Consider the following 19,642-nt stretch of genomic DNA (forward strand, 5'->3'; position numbering starts at 1 on the left):
CTGGCCATGAGGTAGCCCTCGGCCTACAGCTCCCAGCATGCCCCGGGGCACGCCTTCTCCCAGCAGGCCATGGGACATCCCTGCCCTGCAGTCGGGCCCTCGGGGGACAGCAGCCCCCAGCCCGGGCCCTATAGGCCCCAGGGCCCCTTCCCAGGGCTGCCCAAGCACAGGCCCCGGCCCCGGAGCCCCGGTGGGGCAGGGACGAGGGGAAGGGAGGCACCGAGCAGCAGGGAGTGAGTCAAGGCGGAGGGGTGGCCGGAGAGGCACAGGAGGCTGCCAGAGGGGCAGGGGGAGCGGGAGTGGCTGGGCAGGGATGGAGAAAGGACAGGGACTGGCGAGGAGCGGGCAGAGGGATGGAGCGGGACAGAGGGGCAGGGGGGTGCCGCAGGGAATGCAGGATCAGCAGCAGGAGAGAGGGCTAGGGAGAGGAGCGGAGGGGCGGGAAGGGGGACAGAGGCACAGACCAGCACAGGCAGGGCGAGGGGACAGGATCCGTGAGCGGCTTGTGACTTTGGCAGTGGGCAGCAAAGCTGCTTCTGTGGGTCTTTCCTTTCCCCCTCTGCCCTTATCCCCTCCCCACCCTTCCCCTCGGTGAGGCTGTGTCAGTGGTGTGCCTGCTCTGGTGAAAGGAGCTCCTGCACCAGCCTGAGGGCAAAAGAAGAGGGGCAAGGAGTGAGCTGTCCCAGTCCTTAGTTTGCAGGTTTAATGTATTGTCCCTGTTCAGAAAACACAGCATGTCTGTGTGTCAGTGGTGCCGGCAGATTTTTATTCTTTATAGCAATTTCTTTAAATACCGGGCTTCATGCAGAAGGTTCACACGGTGCTGTGCTTGTAGTAAACGGAATTGCTTTTATGCATGCTGCATTCTGGAGGTGGCAAGTGCCAGGTTAGAGATGAAGATGGAAATGAAAGCAAGTGACGCACATCAGTGGTGATCCTGCCACAAGCATGCTGTGTAATGACCTGGGAGAATGCTGCAGGGACTCTCAGAAGTCAAGGTTTTCAGTGCTGTTTCTGTGTTTGATACCCAAGGGATGGTTTCCCTCTGCATGCGTTTCTGGGCAGGCATGTGCATGGAACATAGGTGTGTCTCTGTGCCATAAGAGGGACTGATGGCAGTTTTTCATTTCATTCCAACTCAAAAGTAAAGAAAGATTGTACCTGCAAAAGAATTCAAACAGCTGTCTTTGTTTCCCAGAGCGAGCATACAAGCATGGGGGAGCGGTTTACAGGTTCAGAACTTCAGCCAGCTCTGGATGGTAAACCCTCAGGAGAGGAAAGAGAAGCCCCACTTTTTTAACTACAGCTCTGCTTCCCTTAATGTGTCTTCCTGTTAGATTGTGTCGGTGGTCAGATTAAAAGCACATGATTAAACGGTGCTTGTTCATGAAGATATTTGAGGGTAATTTACTGTCTTCAATCCTCTTACGAGTGGGGCACTCTGTTGCCCTGTGGGCAGTACAGTGTCGTGACTGGTAATTTTCCTTTTCTTGCCTAGTGTACGGATGCATTTATGAAGGCAAGTGTTGGGTCTTATTGGCGCCGCACAAGAAACCAACGTGTGAAACCCAGACATTCACTGTTAGAAACAGGAAGAAGCTATGGGCCCTTGCTTCAGATTCCGCAAAAGATGTACCAAGGCTGAGGAAAGTGGCAAAAAGGGAAGAAATGCCGTAGCATAACTTTGGGATGGCAGGTGAGGTTTCCATCAGTGTTCCTCAAATGTAGCAGCCTCATTTGGTTTGCGGATGTGGTGTTGAACTCAAACTGCGAGACTAGTTTCCTTTATTGCGGGTGGTACTGTAGCACACGTACCTTTCATGTCCCAAGTGAAGTTGCCAAGGCTCTAGTAAAACTTCCGCAGAACCACCTCAAATTTTCCGTAGTGCATGATTTCCTTCAACAGTCAAGTCCGGGTCTGTGGCATACAATAACCCCTACCCCATTTGGGATCTGGATGTGGTTGATTTTTAATTCAGACTTATCTGCTGTTAGAGATGTTCGGGTTTTGGTCCAAATAGGGAAATGCTGATTGTGTGCATTCTTTTGCTTTTTCATAGTGTTGTTCCATGTTTAGTCATTTGTTCCTTACAAAAATAATGTATGGGTGTCTATGAAGCTGGAGGTGTTTACGTTCTTGTGGCTGAATGTAGCAGTGGAGCTATCTTGCTGTATTTAAATCAAGAGGAGCATAATGTAACTTCACTTAAAATCTGGTCTTGGTAGGCAGATCCTACCCTGATAAGCATTTAAAACAAAACAAAAAAAAAAAAATAAAATCTGTGACAAGGTATAGGTGGAGCACCTGAACTGGTGCAAGGCAGCAATTCTCTCGCTGATATCCACACATGGCAGAGCTGTTGCCATCATGACCTTGAAATAGTGAGCCATTAATGTTAACTACTAGCAGCTTGTGAACCTAACAGTCACGGTAGAAAATAATTTCCCACTGCCACCTTTTTTTAATTTTCTTAAAAGTTTCTGATTTGATACTTTCTGATGTATTTGAAACCTGTGTCATATCCTACGTAGTTTGTGACAAGTGTGTGGCAGATGGGACTTTTCTGCTTGGAGAGGTGGTGAGATGGAGAGTGGAGAATGGTTTTATGGCACAAGCGTAGAAGTATAAAAAGGGATTAAGAGGCTTGTGTACCTTGCTGCCAGTTCAGTGGCATGAGAATTCCTGTAATGACAAATTCCTTCTGGCTCTGAAGGAATGAACGTGCCAGCCTGCTGAGTTTCCACCCAGAGCAACACTAGCAACGGATGTCGTTCCCAAATGGTGAGGTGGTTGTAAGCTTCATCAGTAGTAGAAGCTGTGGAGAAAGTCACGAATCACCTGCCGTTCTGCAAGTCAAGTGCTTGGCTCTTTTGTCACTAGTGTTGATTTAAGGGTGCATTGCTTATAAATAGCACTTGACCTTTGTAATTCTTCATACTGCTAAGTTCTGGGTGCCACCAGAGAACCACTGTGCTGTGAAGGCCCTGTAAACATACGGCGATGTTTGTGTTTATGCATTTTGCCTTCCCTTAGATGATGTTATTTTGTCATTTGAAACCTTAGTGGCAGGATTTGGGGCTTTATCCTGATCAGGTATCTAAGGGCCAGCTCTCGGCTGCAGCTGCAGCAGAAGTATTCAGGTGGTTTGAGCACCAAATGAAACTTCCACTTGGCTGCCATTTTGGCTTTTCCCTTCCTCTTAATTTATATATTTTAATAAAGAGTATTTGGCTTCCTTACAGAAAAAAACCCCAGTGCTATCCTTGTCCTGTTATGATAAGCCCCTAATCTGGAGGGCAGAAAGCTGAGACCACCAGGAAGATGTTGATGAGAGGAAGGGGAAGAATGTTAGAGCCATGAGTTGGGTGTTCTTCAGCTGGCCAGATCTGAGGAGGTGGAAAAGGTGCCTCCCAGGTAGCTAAAGGGAAGCACAGGAGAGCAGCTGGGAGCCAGAGGTGTGGTGTGGGCATACGGAAGTGCTATGCTGTGGTGTGTTAGGCAAATGTTATTTTCAGAAACTTCCACATTTGTTGTCATTTCCCAGGCTCCTGAGGTGCAGGAATGCTGGAGGCAAGAAGCTGCCAGCATCAACTACGTGGAAAACGAACACTTCTATCTCCATTTCACTTTCCTCACTTCTGTGTTGCAGTGGCAGGGCAGTACAGACCCTGACCCTGACCCGGACCCGGACCCTAACCCTGCAAGTACGCAGGCAGCTTGTGTGGCCAGTGCCAGTGTGGTTCTGGCACAGAGGATCAAGCGCTTCATGCTTCAGAGCTGTCAGGCTGACACTCTTCAGCACTCAATGAAGCTCTAAATTACAGCTAAAGGAAGACAGAAGTTTTGCTTCAGAGCTTGATAATGTCATTCTGATCCATCCTTTTGCTTGTTCAGTGGCTACAGAAGGGAGCCACTGCCTTGGTGGGAGCATCCATTGAGTTCTTCATGTGTGATATTAGAGGATCAGTGTGTCTGTTTATGCATGAGACCATTACAGTAGGTGATTTGAAGATGTTCACGTGTGGTACATAAAACCTTTGCCAGTAAAACAGTAAATCCACGCAGTGGGGTCTAAAGCGCACAGATCCAGTGCGATCCTCCAAAGAGCTTTGAAAGTGTCTCCCCAAGGGTACAGACCTGGCTGTTGGTGATTCTGTTGACCTGCCTTTTATAGCAGGTTGCTTGGAGAAGTTGCTATGTCAGAAGTCGTCTTCTGGGGGCCGAACGCTGCAAATGGTAGAATGTTTAAGGAAGCAAATGAATAACCTTCAGACTTGATTTTACTCTTTTAACAGATTGTACACAAATGGGAGGCCTGAGCAGGCTGCCTTTAGCAGGGGAACGTGACCTGACTGCACAGGAGGCAAGGAACTCTCTTCTCTCACTGACCATGAGCCCTCAGTTTCAAGGCAGATGTGAAGAGGAATATTTGACCCGTGGGAAATGCAACTTCAGATATGTAACCCAGGTGGGACTGCCATGTGAGCCCTGTGATAGGAGCCGTGTATCCCAACCGTGAACGTAGAGGTTGGGCCCAGTTTTTAGCTTGGTTCAATATGAACTCTGCTGACTGATTCTGTGATCAAGAGCAGGCAAGTCTGCCCCCTGAGAGGATGTTGTCGTGGGTGGAAGGGTTGAAGTGCAGTGACTGCGTCAACAAACAGGTGGTTTGAAAAGTCTTTTGGGCAAGGATCTGGTACGCTGGTGTAATGCCTTTTCCCTTTACAAAGGTGTCCAGTAAACACAAGTGTTCCTGCATGTGTCCAGTAGAGCAGAGACCTCTGTACTTTCTTTGGACTGATTGTTGTGTAAGATCTGGAGGTTTGGGGACAGTTCTGAAAATTGTTCAAAAGGTGTCTTGAATGTTGGGTGAAATGGGTCATCACTTCCATAAACCTCTAGCCTGTAAAGAAGAGCCGTGGATGTAAGGAGATTTTCTTTTTTTCTCTTTTTATTGTTACTGGGAGGAAAAGCGGTGATTAACTATTGACCTGTGATACCCCCAGGTGCAGACTGTGCAGTGCATTTGAGGTGGATCACTCCTGTACTGCCAAGACTGAGCCCAGACTCCTCGATGCTTTGCACACTGGCACTGGAAGTCCTTGTGCAGCTGTGGGTACTGGCTTTCTGTGCTGCAGTGTGAAAAACACAAAACACTGGGGTTAAGGTTTGCAGAGAAGTGGGAAAAAGTTGATTATTTTGTGCTAGGAAGAGAATGTCCTGTAGTTTTCAAACTTTGCACCTCTCCACTTGGAATTTAAAACCTGCTTTTAACTCGGCTGCTATGTTTCAATGAGAGGGAGGGTGTCTGGTTGTCACAGATGATGCGTCCCATCAAGAAGGATCTTTCCCTTCTGAGTTGAGCTTTCTTTGCTTGACGTGGAAAGTGCCTTAAGCTGAACGATTTCAGATGGCAGTGAAGGAATTACATTGACATGGGGATTTAGAGACAAATCCAAAGGTATGTCGTCTTACATTTCAGTATATGATTTTTTAAATCAGGATTTGCTGGGTTTTGAGCAGCAGACCTATTTTGCATGTGCCTACATAAACCCCATTTTTATGGATAGATGCATGCAGTATGTTTCGTGATGTGATACTTAATTACGTATAAACTGTTCTATGCTGTGCTCTTCTGGGATTGTCGTAGTCCTTTGAAACGCAGCCCTGTGCATCAAGGGGGCAAGCTGTGTCACCTGCTTTCCCCCACAACATAGAGCAATGTAACTGTCATAAATACAGGCTGAGCAAAACTAGTTGAGAGATTTGTGGGCTACTGTTAGCATCACAGTGGGCCAGGAATTAGCCCATGCTTACTAATAAGTTCCTGTATTTTAATTGTCCTACACCACCTGAGAGGCAGGACAGTGTCAGGGCACTTTCCCAGGGAATAAGACTGGACATGTCTGCTTCTCTCCGAGGGTCCCCTATGTACAAAGCATCCTTCAGCACAATCTGGGTGCTTGGTGTTCTCAAAAGGACCCAAAGGGATGCAGTTCACTCCTCCTGCCTGCGTGACAGCAGGAATTATGTCTGCAGCTGTGCTTCTGCGCACTTTGAAACTGCCTCCGTTTCTTTGCTTAGCCAACCAGAGAAAAAAGCCAAAAAACCCTAAGCTGAGTTGGCAACAGTGTCTTGCTGTCCTCTCTGAAGGAAGTAATTTACCATCATCTCGCAGCTTTCAAACGTGCACCAAGTGTGAAGAAGAACATGACGTGCACTGTCCTAAGCTCTCAGCAGGTCAGGTTTTGCTGTCCTCTGGAAACTGTCTAGCTCTTCAGTTTTTCTCCACAAAGGACACATTGTTTGGAGTAGTGATGAGGTGGCCCCCCAGATGCCCCAGCTTTGTTTCTAAGTGCTATTGAAGTATTTTGCCTCCTGAAGAGACTGTGTTCCTCATGAGGAACGGTTACTTTGAAATAAAGTGGCCCCCTTTCCGCCTAAAGGGATGGAGCTTGAGACTGTGGAGGTGGAGGTGCTTGGTGAGGGAGGCAGTCAGGCAGTGCCACTCTGGGGTGCCCAGCCGCGCAGGGCAGTGACAGCACCCGTGTGCCTGGCGAACGCTTCTCTCGCAGTGTCGCAGGGAGAAGGTGTGAGGGTGCTGGGAGAGAGCCGGCGCCCCTGGGAATGACAGCAGCTAAAGGTGAGGGCTGGCTGCGTGGGCAGCAAAGGGTGAGCCAGCCATTCCCTTTGCAAATGCAGTGGAGAGGGAGGGAGCCCCTCCATCAGCGCAGCAACGTCTGCTGGGGCAGGGCCGGAGGCACCGGCGCCCAGGGCAGGGCTGGCAGGGGGTCTGAGAAAGCCACTCCGCCACCCCCTTGCTTACTGACCCTGTGGGGAAATCGCTTCGGGGGCAGCGATTAAAAAGTGCGTGCGAAGTTTTTAGGTCCAATTGGAACACTGAGAAGGGGTTCGGGGCCTTTCTCAGAGCGCCGCACGTTGCATGGTCATGTGTCATACACAGGTTTGGTGACTGGTTTCTCGCTTCTAATGCAAACGCGTACGCATCCTCAGTAGCACTGCTGAAGTGTTTTACGGACTACGCATGCTCCCCAAGTGGGATTTTGGCCTCTTTGGGGCAGAACTATTTCAGTTAGAGGTCCCCATCTCCCACTGCCACCATTATCTTTGTCCTATTTTAAACTCATTTCCTGTTGATGTCGGTGGATCCCAAGACCTGATCAGCTTGTGTTCTCTTGCAGCCAGAACTTTCCCCATTGGAAGTCTTCTTCCTGCGCAACTTAGATAACGGTGCTCTTTTCACTACCTGCTCTTTGTTTCTCACCCCTGCCAAGGCTGCCTCCCTTGATGAGAAGTCCCTTCATTTGTAAATACTTCAGAGAGTGGGTCAGCTCGGTGGAGGTGTCACCTCGACAGAGGGGAAGGTGGAGCGTCAGGTCTCTGCATGTGGCAGGGCTGCATTAACCCTCATCTCCCGCTGCGCGAATGACCGCAGGCAGAGGCACTGTGCAAGGAACGTCAAACCTTTAATGAATTAAGACAGACAGATCTGGTAGAGGGCCGGGGCTGCAGTGGGCAGGTGCAGGTCACACGTCAGAGGGATTTGTGCTCCACACCTCCTCTATCAATATATCAACGGCGACTGGGGCAGCGTGGAGCACCTTGTCTCCTGGTGTTCCTCAGGGTTCTGGCTCGCTTGGTGGGCACATAGTCGCTATTGGATGGCCTCTGCTTGCTGCTGCCCCCCTGCTCCCCACTACAGCCCACTGCCGTGGCATCCCTGTGTGGCTTCCCCTCCCAGAGGGTTTTGGAGCTTTTTGCCACCGGGCACACCACCATCTTCTTCCTCTTCTTGGGTGGCATGCTGCCCCATGGGGACGTCTCTGGCATCCCGAGGGTGTCAGCCGATGTGGGGCGCTTGGCCTGTTTACCAGCAGCCTTGCCTGATCTGGGCACCACCCGGCAGGAGGAGATGCCCGGTGGTGGTGGCAACTGGGTCAGAATGACCCGGGGCTGCCTCTGCAGCACCTCCTCCACCAGCTGGGCCATGCGGGGCGGATGATGCTGGGGTGCAGTCGGGGGGCTGGCCAGGGGACTATTCAGCAGGATCTGCTGAGGACTCTCTGGGAGACCCTTGTGGGGACCCTCTGGGCATCCCTTCAAGGGGCTCTCCCCTGAAGTGTCCATAGGACCCTCCTGAGAGGGCTCCATGGGGCTCTCTGGCAGCCGGGTGGGGAAGACCGCTGCCAGCCCACCCTGCTTGCCTTTGGCGTCCAGCAAGGGGGATGTTGCCACCCTCTGCCAGGAGGGGTTGGTGTCCTCCTGCATTGCGGCCACCACTTGGTCCTTGGGACAGTTGCCCTCCATCATGCACTCCAAGAGGTCAGGGATCCTGTTGAGGGTGGTGGTCAAGACAGGGACATCAGGGACACCACGGTCGGTGTCCTCGCTGTCCCCCAGCCCTGCCTCCAGCAATTGCTCCTTGGAGCAGCCACCCTTTGCCACGTACTCTGAGAACTCCGGGAACTTGTTGAGGAGGGTGGTCAAGCAGGAGCCGCTGAGAACTTCAGGGAGCTCCAGGATGCTGTCGAGCCAGGCGAGCGGGTCACTGCTGTCCACGGCGGACGAATGCTCATCCTGAAACTGCAGGTTGTCCTCTGCCAGCTCAGGAAAGGCCTCGTTGAAGGCATCTGGCCCCAGCTCGGGCAGGTCCAGGAGATTCTCTGGGCTTGACGGGGTGGTCACCACTTCTGAAAAAGCAAACGAAGCCAAGCCACCCCCAGGGTGATGCAAGCCTTCCTTGGTGCAGGTCACCCCCTATGGGCTCTGCCACCCTGCAGACCTCACCTTGGTGCTTGGTCCTGCTTCTGCCAGAGAGCATATCCAGGGCGGGCTGGCAGGGGGTGGCAGCAGGGACACCATCCTCACTGGCCACCACGTCGTTGTTAAAGGCCTCCAACAGCTTCTGGGCACTGCCAGGATGGGTGCGGAGCACAGGGGAGACCTGCACGCAGTGCTGAGCCGCAGGGTGTTGGGGTGGCAGGGGCCCAGCATGTGCAGGGACGTTCAGCACAGTGCAGCCCGTAGGGTAGAGGGGCTGCCCCTGGCCCACGTCCCATGGGCCCAGCCCCACTGGCTGGTGGGGCACAAGTGTCCCCATCACCACTTGCTGTCCCCAGCCATAGGCAGGGGGACAAGGAGCAGGCAGAGGGGGCAGCTGCACACCGCTGGGGAGCTGCAGCACGTGTGGCAGCTGCACGACCTGCCCCGAGTCCCCCAGGGGCCCCTGCACCCCCTGCCAGGTTGCCAGGGTGGGCTGATGGGTGACAGTGTGGAGCTGGGAAGGCCGAACGGTGATCAGCAGCCCCGGGACAGAGGGCAGCACACCAGCAGTGACCGGTGGCGGCATGGTCAGGGTGGTGAAGCTCATGCCGGGCACCTCTGGTCCTGTCAGCAGCTGGAGGGGGAACCTCTCTGTTGGCAGAAGCGAAGGGGGGTGATGGGGTGAGATGCTGGCCGGCACAGCTGGTTGGGGGTTACCCGGAGGACAGGAGCACCACGAGGAGCGTGCTGCTCTGTGCCGCGGCAGTTGGCCAGCGTGGCGTTTGTTGGGGCAAACAGTGTTCTGGGGTTCCGTCTCCATGGCGATCGTTATGCCAGCACCTGGGTCAGCCAGCGTTGTGACAGTTTGACTTTTAATGACAGAACAACTTCCCAACTCAATGGTTTCCCATCCTGCTGATGCTTTCCTGCCCTCAGTGCTGATTTCCCACCCCCACCATAGTTTCCCATCACAACTGTTTTTTGGTTTGGGAGTTGAGTTTCATGTGAAAGGGGAGTTTTCACCTAAATTTCTGTTGATGTCAGTGGATCCCAAGACCTGGTCAGCTTGTGTTCTCTTGCAGACAGAACTGTCCTCATTGGAAGGCTTCTTTCTGCCTTCTTTCAGCCAGGGCAGGGCTGGGAGGGAGTTTGAGAGAGCCACTCCTCTACTGCCTTGCTTAGGGACCCTGTGGGGAAATTGCTTTGGGGTGGGGGCAATTCGAGAAAACTGGGACCTCAGAGAAGCATAGTATTACAGGAAGCTTTTTAGGGTAAGAGACAGCTGTCGCTTTCAGGATGGCCGGCATTCACCATCCTAAGTGTGTGTTGCCACGGCTCCCTAAGCAGCACAGCCTGCAACCTCAGGACGTGCTGACAGGGGTAACGGGGGCTGGAGCGGAGTGGAGACCCCGCGGCCAGGCTGTTATGCTCCTGCAGGAAGGGGAACTTGACGGTACCGCAGAGCTGATGAGATGTCCGCTGCCATGATTTTCCCTTTTATAACAAATTCTACCAGGGACGAGCAATGACGGAAAAGGCAGGAATATGGTTACACCAGTACTTCACAGTCCCTTGAACTTGTTGTAGTTCCAGCGTACTGGATGGATTGTGCCCAGATTCTTTCTTTTCCAGTGTGTCTGGTGGAAGAGAGGCAGCTCCTGCAACCCTCCAGACTCCTTGGAATTTAACTTCTCATGCTGGCCCTTGGCACTTTGACTCTGGGACTTCCAGTCCCAACTTGGTTAGTGTTGCCCAAATGTTTTTCATTGCATCTGTAATGCTTTCTGGCCCTTCTGCCCCGCTGAGGATGCCATCGATGTATCGATACACTGTGGGGCCAGGTGGAATGGTGACCTGTGCTAAGGCTGTGGCCGGAGCATTGTGAGCGATAGTGGGGCAGTGTTTGTATCCTTGCAGAAAACTGTTTGAAAACATACTGAGTCCCGCTCCAGGCAAAGGCAAGCCGGGCTTTTTCTTGTGCGTGGAGCAGAATCACGAGGAATACATCTCTAACATGTAAAGCATCTAAAGCTAACCTAACATCTATGCTAACCCTAACGTCCCACAAAAATCACTGGGTTACTGACAATGAAAGGAGAGGAAACAGTACTGTGAGAACGAAAATATCCCACTAAGTCAATTTTTTTGTCTACCACAAAAAGCAGAACCAGCAGAAGTGTTCTTTCATGTTAAAGTCAGAGTATGTTCTGATTTGCACTGCCCCACTAAATGGTTTTATGCTGGAAGGGTTTACTAAGAAGTAATTGTTAGTGTTCTTCCTGGTTATGCACCCGCATCTTATAATGAAAAAATTAGATGATAACGTCTTTGCTGTGCTACACTGTTCTATAACTGAGAGTTAGGTTGTGTTTCATTTTAAGCATTCTCAAAAAAATATGGATAGTTACAGCTTTTACTAACAGCACTGCGGCAAATGTGAATTCACAGGTGGGCTTTTAAGCCTCACCTCAGCATGTTTGGTGTAGGAACAAACATTACAAGTACTCTAGTATTTTTGCCAATGCTTTCCTGCACAAATTGTATTAAAAGCATAGATTCTTCTGGTCTTCCATGCAGAAAGTACGGTGAGAATAAATCTGATATTAAAATGACTTCTTCAGATGTCAGAGGTTTATTTAGAAATGTCCACTACCTGTATTTTTTCTTATTTACTTGCAGCGGGTCGTAACAACCTGCAGAGAAGATATGCAAAGTATGTCATCCCTATTATTTCCATTCCTGGGTTATGATAGAATTTGGCACAGAATTTTAGATCAGTTGCAAAAAGTAGTGCTGGGCCACGCATATTCAGATTGATCCATGATCCCAGGTAGCTGTATGGGATTTGGTAATTTTCTTTAATAAGTAAAGGAAAACTGCATGTATTATAGAAATGAGAATTGAGTGAGACAAAGGGCAGGTCCAGTTCCTTTTCGACTACTACACAGAGATATTCTAACACATCAAATGAAAAGAATTTCTAAAGAAGTAGACCTTTCTGAGCTGGAGAAGAGGTAGATGAAATAGAAAAGATAGAACTAAAATCTGCAGCAAAATATTGCCTCTAAAGGAAGATGTGTTGGGGTTTTTTTCTTTCACGGAAACAAACGAACAATTACTCTGCGATTCTCCAGACTGGAAATTTGCAAAAAGCTGTGTAGTGTGGTTTTCAGTAGTATAAAAAGCAAAAGCTCTTCAGGGTTTCAAGTACATCTTTGCAACAGCTGTGAAAAAAATGCAAGCATGCAGATTGTTCCATTGTACGAAAACACCTTCATTTACTACTTATTTGTCATACAGGGAATAAACTAGCAGTGACGACTGTTGGAAAGCTTTAGGTGAATAAAAAAATCCTCCAAACCAGGAAAAATACTGTGCTATCAGGTAGCTGCAGCTTTGCTGTGTGAGCTTAATATTCACGTGGAGACTTTTTCTAAATGTGTCACTTAAGGCAGGGATGGCTTCTAATTCTAAAAAGCCATTTGCCTAGAGCAGTCACTCATGTGCCACATACAGGATTTTTATGCTAACGCTATTAAAAAATTTCCCTAGAAAATTTTCCACCTCCTTCGAGTAAATACAACCGACATCCCTAACTGTCTCAGTTTCCTATTCCACCACAGGTTGCTGTATTTCAAAGACGAAGTTAACCAACGGCTGGTTACTAACCGAGGGCTCAAACCAATTTTTGCAGCAGTCAGGTAGAGAGTGGCCATTTAGTCTGGACCCACTGAAGTGCCAATGTAAATACAAACAAAATAAGGTCTATCAAACTTTAGATTCTCTAGCAAAACAACGGAAAGGATATGAAGAACTAGGTCTTGTCTACTGTCTGTTTCCCATATGTGTGGTGATCGGCTCCCTGGAAAACAAGAGGCTGGACTGGTCCTGGCTGTGCCCATGAGCTTGCCAGCTGAGTGCTAGGTGGTAGCAAGGAGAGCACCAGAGAAAAGCACAGACCCATTGACCCAGCACCACCGTTCTCATGTTCTTCATGCACGTGAGGCCTGTTAGCCATTGTACTTGTATTTATTCTAACACGGGACATCAGTCAACAGTCACACCACCAGTGGATTACCAGCACTTCTGTCATATGCTTCACATATAGTGTTAAAGGAGAAATTTACACAGACGTGGGTACCACTGGGTTTGCTTTAATCGCCACTCAGAGCTGGGCCACCACCCCAAGCAAGTGGCAGATAGCAAAGGGATACAGCACGGCTTATATACACTTATCAAATCATTAGTCAATGCCCGAGGTTTTTAGAAGTTTCCTTTGGTCTTGTCAGTTCTGCAAATCCATCACCTGACCCTGTCCCTGTTGATTCATCTATTTGCTTCCAGTCTCTGCCTCGGTTCCAAGCTCCTCCTCGGATCGTGATCTTCTTTCTGCCTGCTTTAACTCACACACTCCTTCAAGCACACTTAGTCTTTGAGCAATTCCTATTCACATATACTGATTTTTTTTTTTCTTGAAACACCTGTGTTTCTGCGAGCACCTGTGTGCACAAGTTGATAATCTGTTGTTTCTCTGTTCTCCCAGTGATTAACTGGACTGGGTGTTAAACCAGCCTTGGATTAGGGCTATACTGGGGACGAGGCCTGGTTCTGCCACTTAGCTGCTTTAGCACTTTAAATTTCTGAATTCAAAACACATTTTCTTTAACAAGCAATACCAGAACAATGGAGACCAATTAACAATGGTTTGGTCACTGCTGTGACGAAATAATGACAATTATTATTTCTGGTGTAGGTTGCTGTATGTCATATTTATGAAACTAGGATTTGCCTGAAGAAAAATGTTCTATTTCACACCCACAGATGAGCTCCCTGAGATGAGCATCCACGTTTTAACAAGCCTTTACATCAAAGGCTGTAAACGAGCGTCAGTCTGCACAACCAGCTGGGAATCTTGTGTTGTTCCAGGCACATATTTTTGTCCCATTCAATACCTTGTCTGTGTGATTTGCCTTTTGTCTGTCCTGTGCTTTCCTGCTAAAGATTTATAGGCTTCAGTCTTCTGATACTGCTCCAGCTCCCACATCTAATGCTCCTTATCTCTATCCGCTCCATCAAGGTGTTGCTGAAACAAAGAAGTCCAAGAGTAGCAGGGAGTTGCCTCCCCTTCAGGAGGAAGGGAAGAAAAACAACTTGCCACATGAAGTGCTGATCCATTTCACCTGTGCAAACAGGAAAGGAGTGAAGAAACAATGAGAATGTACGTGAGATGCAAAGATGCAGGATTTCCGGATAATATTACTGTATTCTGGTGTGTGTCGTGTCCGTGTCTCCCCCCGCCCCGCCTTTCCCTTTTTTTTTTTTGAATTCAAATCACTATTCTGTTAACTCTTTTGTTTTTAGATCAAGCTTTAACATTCAGACCTGTAACAGCGTGGTTCCAATACGCCCTTGTTTTTGTACCCCATGGACAAAAATGCACTACCATTCTACAACCACACACTTTTCCCATCTGAGAGGCGAACAAAACATCGTGGCTATTGGAAAAGAGTAGCATAAAGGTAAAAGAGCCTAGGTGATATCAATTTAAGCTAGCTACGTTTAGGTTAAAAGAAAACTTGAGGCTAGGAAGAAAAAAAATATTTCACACGTGCATAATAGAATGAGCTTAACTGGAGAACTCTTTAGGGGGACCACTGAACTGAAAACCATTTAAGGAGTGGTCACAACACTTGCTAAAGGGCTCTTTTCCAGAAAAAAAAAAAAGTTGTTGAGCAAGTTTTTCATCCAATGAGTTTAAAATTCAATGGAAATAAGTATTCAATCAGAGTGAACATTAGTCACTGGGCATGCCTTTTTATTTTCATTACGTCATCGCAACAATACATGCAATAGTTATAAATTTTGTGCATTTGCAAACCTGTTTTGATGCTGTTGAGGACACAGTTAACATTCTAGATTGGGGTGCAAATTTAGTGATGCTGGGTTTGCATTTCTTTTGGACACTGTATTCTTCCAGAAGACATTAATTCTTCTCTTCTGTCTCCAGCAATGTGCTGCTGACAGAGTACAGTAACCGACTCAAAAACAGCAGAAGTTTTTCCTCAGCTTGTGTCTTGGATGGATTGTTTTGAATCAGTAAGGAGGAGTTCTACTGTACTACCTGTAAGTAGATGTCCTAGGTTTTCTAGCACAGATCTATACAGTTCTTTAAATATTTCTTTTTATATATATATATATATTTCTTATAAAACTTAAACAAGAAGAATGATTTTTAGGGTGTTTGCTGTATAACTATAGTAATGGTCTTTTTCTAGGGGAGACTCGCTATTTGGTCAGCTCAACCAGTCCTTATTTCAGTCAGTTCCAGCCAGCTCAGCGGTCCTTATGCTCACCAAACACAACAAGCAGTAGCAGGACTGCAAGGCTGGAACAGGGGAAGCGCGAGACTTTCCCTTCAACTGTTGTATCGGACAACTAGTTTGCTGTTGCTGCAGCTCAGACACTTTTCCCCTGGGTTGCGGGACACTCACCCACACACAGTAGTATACTATTGTTACCGATTTGTTAATAAGTTAAGATTGATTGACTTTATTTGATTGATTATTTGATTTTATAGAATTATTTTATAGAATAGAAATATAGAAGGATAAAAATATATTTTGAGGAAACTTATAACTGCTCAGTAAAAGCTGCTATGAGACCCTCTGTACATCCCGTACCAAGGCCAGAAGAATGGGCTGGAATTATTGTTGAAACTTCGGTAATAATTTAGGGTTTGAAAGGTTTCTTTGTATCTGACCAGTCTTCTGTATGTTGAAAGTGTATTGAGATGTCAGAATATGAGATTAATGGAAATTGGGAAGAGTCGACTGGAACAGCTTGTGGTTACCTGCCAAGAAACCGTGCACTTTAGTAGCAGGTAATTCTGGCAGGGGGAGATCGCGACCACCGACTCACATACCACCTACCCAAATCGTACCCCAGACCCATTTCTAGACCTTTCTAAGCTCTACTGCGCAGAATCGGATATAGGAGGAGAGTATGTTAATGATTTACTGGAAATACTATGATTATGTATGAATACTTAATGAATATGTATGAATAAGTTCTATTTATGGTGTCTGATTTTGAGACCTGGCGTGCGTTGATCGTGAGAGGACTCACTCACGCACCCGGCCGTCAATAAAGAAGTGTCTGCTTATCTACATCACATTGGTGTCGATAAGTTCTTCATTCCGAGATTTCGGTAACAGTTTTGGCGACCCAGATGGGACCTCGCTGAAGGAGACCGGAGGAGTCGGGGACCTGATCGGTTCCAGCCGGCACCGAGGATTTCTCGGGGATACCCATCGATCCCCGATCCGTAAGGCTCTTCGCGACGTTCCCTGGATATTTGGTAAGACACTTCTTTTTTTTAATTGTAGTAAGTGGGTCGGAGTCCCACTAAAGTAAGTGAGTAAGTGCACTAGAGGAAGTGGGTAGGAGTCCCACTATAATAAGTGTATGGTAAGGAGTGGGTCGGAGACCCACCAGTGAGTTTGAGTCTCACTGAGTAAGTCTGCCTGTCAGACGCGGTGAAAGCTGCGCAGGGTTGGACTAAAAGGATCCTTGCGGAAGTGGAAGCCTAGGCGTCTGCCCGTAAGACATAAGCGAAAGCTATTGCAGGGTTGGACAAAAGTGGAAACAAGAGAAACTATATGCTATAGTGTTCTCTAAGGTAGTGCCTCTAACAAGAAGTTAGAAGAAGTTTTTGGGGTTTTTTGTTGGTTTTGTGAGTTTGTGTATTAAGAAGAAAATTAAGAGGTATAATATTGTGTTATATGTTTGTTTAAAGTAACTGTGGGAAAGTGTGAGTGTGGCTGTAAGGGTGAGATGTGTAATTGAGAACGAAAGCGAGTGTGGGGTGTGGATCCGCGGATCGGAGTGACAGAGTTGAATAATTGTGTACTGTATTGTGAGTGATTACACCATGGCAACTAAGTTAACTCGGTTGTTTAAAAGTAAAAGCATGGGTAATCTTGCTGTAAATGACAAAATCCCGAAAAATTCTTTGTTGGGATGTTTATTGGCACATTGAGGAAATTTACAGGATGATCTGCAAAAGAGCCAGGTGATTGAGTATTGTAATAATTTGAGTATTGTAATAATTGGTGGCCTTTGTATATATTGGATGATCAGGAAAAGTGGCCCACGAATGGGACACTGAATTATAACACTATTCTGCAGTTAATGCTGTATTGTAAAAGAGAAGGGAAATGGAATAAAATGCCAGATGTGGATTTGTTTTTTTTTATTTAAGACAAAGAAAGGATTGGCAGGATGAATGTAAGCTAACTATTAGAGATAATTTGGTAATGGCTATAACTTCTGATAATAAGAAAGTGGAAAAAAATATTGTTCAAATTGTGAGATTGGGAGTGGATACCCTTCTTAGGAAGAGACTTGTTATCCAAATTAAATGCACAGATTGTTTTTGACGAAGGAGAATTTTTCTTGAAAATACCCGAGTCAAAAACGGGAGAAATCCTGATGATACAAGAAAAAGTAAAGGAACAAGAAATTCCACCGGAGGTGGATTTGGCAGTGATCCCTACTGTATGGGAAACAAATATTCCTGGTAAATCGAAACTAGCAGAACCTGTTAAAATAGATTTGAAGGAAGGGGCAGGAACAGTGAGAATTAAACAATATCCAATCAAACCGGAAGTGAGACAGGAATTGAAGAAATGGAGTGATAAATTTTTGGAGTATAAAATTTTGGAAGAATGTGAATCTGAGTATAATACTCCTAATTTACCAGTCAGAAAACCTTCGGGTGAATATAGACTGGTACAAGACTTGAGAGCAGTAAATCAAATAGTTAAGGATATTTATCCTGTAGTAGCAAACCCTTACACACTGTTAACAGCATTGAGGGAGAATTATCAGTGGTTTACAGTGCTTGATTTAAAAGCTGCTTTCTTTTGTATACCTTTGGAAAAGGAAAGCAGAAAACTGTTTGCTTTTGAATGGGAAAATCCTCAAACTGGGCGAAAGATGCAGCTGACATGGGCTAGATTACCCCAAGGATTTAAAAACAGTCCAACTATATTTGGAAATCAGTTAGCAAAGGAATTTGAAATCTGGAAACAGGATAAATCAAGACCTGGGCATTTACTTTTACAATATGTGGATGACATATTGATTGCTACAGAAGAAAGATTTATTTGTATACAGGTGACTATTGACCTCTTGAATTTCCTGGGACTAAATGGGTACAAGGTATCCAGGAAGAAAGCCCAGATAGCCTGCCAGACTGTGATATATCTCGGCTTTGAGATTTCAAAAGGACAACTACAATTAGGAAAAGATCGCACAGAAGCTATTTGTGGTATACCCGAGCCGAGAAATATTCATGAACTCAGAGCGTTTTTGGGAATGAGCGGGTGGTGTCGTCTTTGGATCATGAACTATGGGCTAATAGCTAAACCGCTGTACGAGGCCCAAAAGAATTTTCCCTTTGTATGGGGCCCACAACAGCAAAAGGCTTTTGTAGAGTTAAAACGTGCCATAATGTCTGCACCTGCCTTGGGACTGCTGGATCTAACCAAAGATTTCCAGCTGTTTGTTCATGAAAGGCAACACCTGGCACTGGGAGTACTAACCCAGAGGACAGGAAGCTGGAAACGACCAGTCAGATATTTCTCTAAACAACTGGACACAGTGAGTAAAGGGTGGCCAAACTGCCTTCGAGCAGTGGCCGCAACAGTGATGCTCATACAAGAAGCTCGGAAATTGACTTTGGGAAGAACAATAACAGTCTATGTTCCACACATGGTGATAACTGTCCTAGAACAGAAGGGGGGACATTGGCTGTCCCCCAGCCGAATGATGAAATACCAGGTGGTATTGACTGAACAAGATGATGTGATTCTAAAGACAACTAACCTGGTAAATCCTGCAGTGTTTTTAAGTTCCATACAGGAAGAAGGACGACTGGAACATGACTGCTTGGCTGCCATCGAGTATGTTTATTCCAGTCGTGAAGATCTGAAGGATGTGCCATTGGAGCGACCAGACTGGGAACTGTATACTGATGGAAGCAGCTTTATGGAACAAGGAGTCCGATACGCCGGATATGCGGTAACAACAGAGACTACAGCTATAGAAGCAGGAGCATTGGCGAGTACCACATCAGCCCAAAAGGCAGAACTCATCGCTTTAATTCGAGCCTTAGAACTAAGAAAAGACAAGAGAGTAAATATCTGGACTGATTCAAAATATGCCTTTGGGGTAGTGCATGTCCATGGAGCTTTGTGGAAAGAGAGGGGGTTATTGTCCTCTCAGGGATCAAACATTAAACATCAAACAGAAATTTTACGATTATTGCAAGCAGTTCAAAAGCCAGATCAAGTAGCAATCATGCACTGTAAGGCACACCAGATTGGGAATACAAAAATAATAGCTGGGAATAATTTAGCTGATAGAACAGAAAAAAAGAAAAAAAAAAGAAAAAAGGTAGCAAAGAAACAAGCATTGCAAATGGCAATAATTCCTTCTAAAACAGTAACCCTTCCCAGGGAAAAACCGAGATATTCAGAGGAAGATGACAAATTGGGTCAGTTATTAAATGCTAGGAAAAACGTAGCTGGATGGTGGATAACTCCTAATGGACAGGTAGTAATTCCACCTCTTTTGATGAGAGAGATAATTCAAAGACATCAGGAATGTCACTGAGGAGCAGAAGCCTTAGTAACATCTTTACGAAAGCAAGTAATATCAGTTAAGATGTTAGGAATAGCTAAAATGGTAACTGCAAAGTGTGAAGTATGTTTGAAAAATAATCCAGTGATTAAGAAAAAGGTTCAAATGGGTAGACTGAAACCTGGTACAGAACCTGGAGATTATTGGCAAGTA

General features: G+C 46.8%; 1 long non-coding RNA gene across 1 annotated transcript; it reads left to right on the plus strand.

Annotated features, from left to right (window-relative positions):
• The first annotated feature begins 14,311 nt into the window (after positions 1 to 14,311).
• LOC308055943 lies at positions 14,312 to 16,991 on the plus strand. Its single transcript, XR_013924655.1, has 2 exons — positions 14,312 to 16,169; positions 16,204 to 16,991. It is a non-coding gene; the product is annotated as an uncharacterized lncRNA (long non-coding RNA).
• Positions 16,992 to 19,642: the final 2,651 nt, after the last annotated feature.

This window comes from Falco punctatus, assembly GCF_963210335.1.
Source record: "Falco punctatus genome assembly, chromosome: 20".
NCBI lineage: Eukaryota > Metazoa > Chordata > Aves > Falconiformes > Falconidae > Falco > Falco punctatus.